Source organism: Cervus elaphus, chromosome 23 (assembly GCF_910594005.1).
Source record: "Cervus elaphus chromosome 23, mCerEla1.1, whole genome shotgun sequence".
NCBI lineage: Eukaryota > Metazoa > Chordata > Mammalia > Artiodactyla > Cervidae > Cervus > Cervus elaphus.
The window spans coordinates 32,059,639-32,062,329 of record NC_057837.1 but is presented as its reverse complement, the minus strand read 5'-3'; positions in this window follow the sequence as shown (position 1 = coordinate 32,062,329).

Below are 2,691 nucleotides of genomic sequence, written 5' to 3'. Positions count from 1 at the left end.
TCAACTGGAATTCGATCACCTCTACTAGCTTTGTTGGTAGTGATGCTTTCTAAGGCCATCACTCTTCAGGGGGTCGTAAATCAGTCTTTTCTTTCTGATTTACTGTTCATCAATAATACTAAGACACTAATGGGATGTGGAATGTTGTTCTTTTGGTAATTTTATGTATTAGTATGTATCACCTCCAGAATTCCCTGTAGTCAGTGGTTGAGAATCCACCTGCCAGTGCAGTGAACGTGGGTTTGATCCCTGGTCTGGGAAGCTGCCCTGGGGCAACTAAGCCCATGCACCACTACTGAGTTGTCACCACCACTGACAACTACTGGTCTATGGGCCTAGAGCCTGTGTTAGATAAGAGAAGCCACCGCAGTTAGAAGCCCACACACTGGAACGAAGAGGAGGCCCTGCTTGTCACAAATGGAGAAAGCCCATGCACAGCAATGAAGACCCAGCACAGCCAAAAATTTATTAATTGGTTAATTTGAAAAGTAAAGCTATTCATGTCAATGTATGGCAAAAACCACTACAATATTGGAAAGTAATTAGCCTCCAATTAAAATAAGTTAATAAAAAAATGGAAAAGGAAAGCTTTAAAAATACATTGTCACCTTAGTTAGCCCACTGGGGTGCTCTTTCCTATCTTGCAGAAGGGAAAACTGCCCCTTGGTGAGGTTCAGTGTCCTCCACAACAATCCCACAGATGATGGATGGCGGAACCAGGACCAATGTTGAGTGTTTAAGATGTCTACTAGAAATTGCTTGCAACATCATTGATGTTAATCACTGTTGACTTGGGTCTAAAGCTTTAGCTTTCTAGTAGGCTTTTCTCCAAAGGAGCACTGCTGTCTCATACAAGAGGGTTCTGTTTCATCTCTCCTCATAATCCAACAACCAGAAGTCATCCTACAGGGCCTCCAGAAGATCCTAAATTCTTTAAACCACAGAAAAGCTGTCTGGAGGAGAGCCAACAAGCCACCTGGGAGAAGAGTTTGATGTAGAAGTATAGGACACGATTTGCTGTTTTAAAACGACCACATTAGCAAACCAGGCACAAAGCCAATGTCGTGGTCTGTGCATGGGTTGGAAAAGAATTTCCAGGCATGAGGCAGAATGAGAGGAGAACAGAGTTTATTAGAGCTGGAGACATTGTTAGAACAGCAGACCAGCCTGGGGGAGAGCTGACCCTTTCGTGGGTTAGTAGCCAATTTTTATAGCCTCAAGACAAAGAAAATTCCTGCTTGAAGGGTGGCATTAGGTGATTGGTTAGGGTGCTGTAGGGTAATAGGGTGGGTATTTTTACCTAATACAGGGTCAGAGAGCTGGCCAGTATAGATCAGAGGGCTCATGGCAGTGGTTGCTCTGGGACTTAGTTCCAGAGATGACCTTGGTGTGGGACTCCGTATCTACAGCCTTGGTACAAGGTCTTATACCTGTGACCTTAGTATAGGGTTCCATAGCTAATGAAGCCACTAGAACCATGGTTTACCATTGGAGACTGAGGCTTTTCACCAGTTGTCTGATTTGCATTCTCCTGCTTCAAGAATCTGCATTTCTCCCAGTGGAGTGGTGAACCATTTCCTCTTTAGGAAGGTAGCCTGCTTGTGTCATCATGCCATCCCTTTTGTGCTAGATGGTCCCATTAAAGGGACTGTCTCCTGCCACTAGATTGTCTCTTGTCTCAAGAGGTGTCACCTTAATTGTTGTGATACATGCGCACTTTGCCAGTAATGGTGAACTGTACAGTTTTCAAAAAGATGTATCACCATTGTAAATTTCCTGCTCTACTCTGCTGTTCCTTACATACAGCTGTGTAATAATCGTTGACTGACTGGTGATTCATCTAAGATTTTTCAGCTCCTAGTGGCAGGCACAGACATAGGAAAAGTTTTAAAGATTGAGAGAGAGGTAATTGTTCGGAAATAAACTCTGCAGTCTACAAATGTGAGGTCAAGGGAAGCTAGTTCAAACAGCTTTCTTTTTCTACAAGGATTGTTTACTTATCTAGAAGTGTCCTTATAACAAAGGATCCATCCATGGGAAATGATTTTCCTTGGTATTTTTAACTTGTGAAAGCTCATCTTTATATCAATTTCTAGGAAACAGCAGCTCGGAACCTGGCTATGCTTCAGACTCTGCAGAACACAAGTAAAAATGAAAGAACCATTCAAGGAAAGGGTTCCTTGAATAGTTTGTGTCATAAACCATCCTGTGAGACACCAACTGAACTTCTTTGAGGCCTGAAAGCTCTAAAGCTGACCCCTAGACAGTTAGATATTTATACCCCCTAGAGTCCTCTATTAAGGAAGAAAGAATGGAAAAGAAATCAGATGAAGACAAAAATCTGGCTAGTTTGCTAGAGATAGAAAACCTTTTTTTTATTATCCATTTTGAAAATCTTGAGCAGAATTTCTTTTCAAAATGATCATTCCTTCTGATAAATTCCATTTCTAGGAACCACAGTATATGATACGTCAAATTCATGAAATTCAGAGTCCATGAAATTTAGAGGTGAACTTTCTTTTAACTCTCAGATAACAGTCATAGCATTGCTGCTCCTTGTTAAGGAAAAGAGGAGCAGTAAGGAAACCATATCTATTAAGATCTCACTGGAAAAAAAAAAAAGCCAGCCTTACCGAGGCTGGCTGTGTGCTAAATATTTTCATACACCTTTGTCTTCAAAGTGAAGAACAA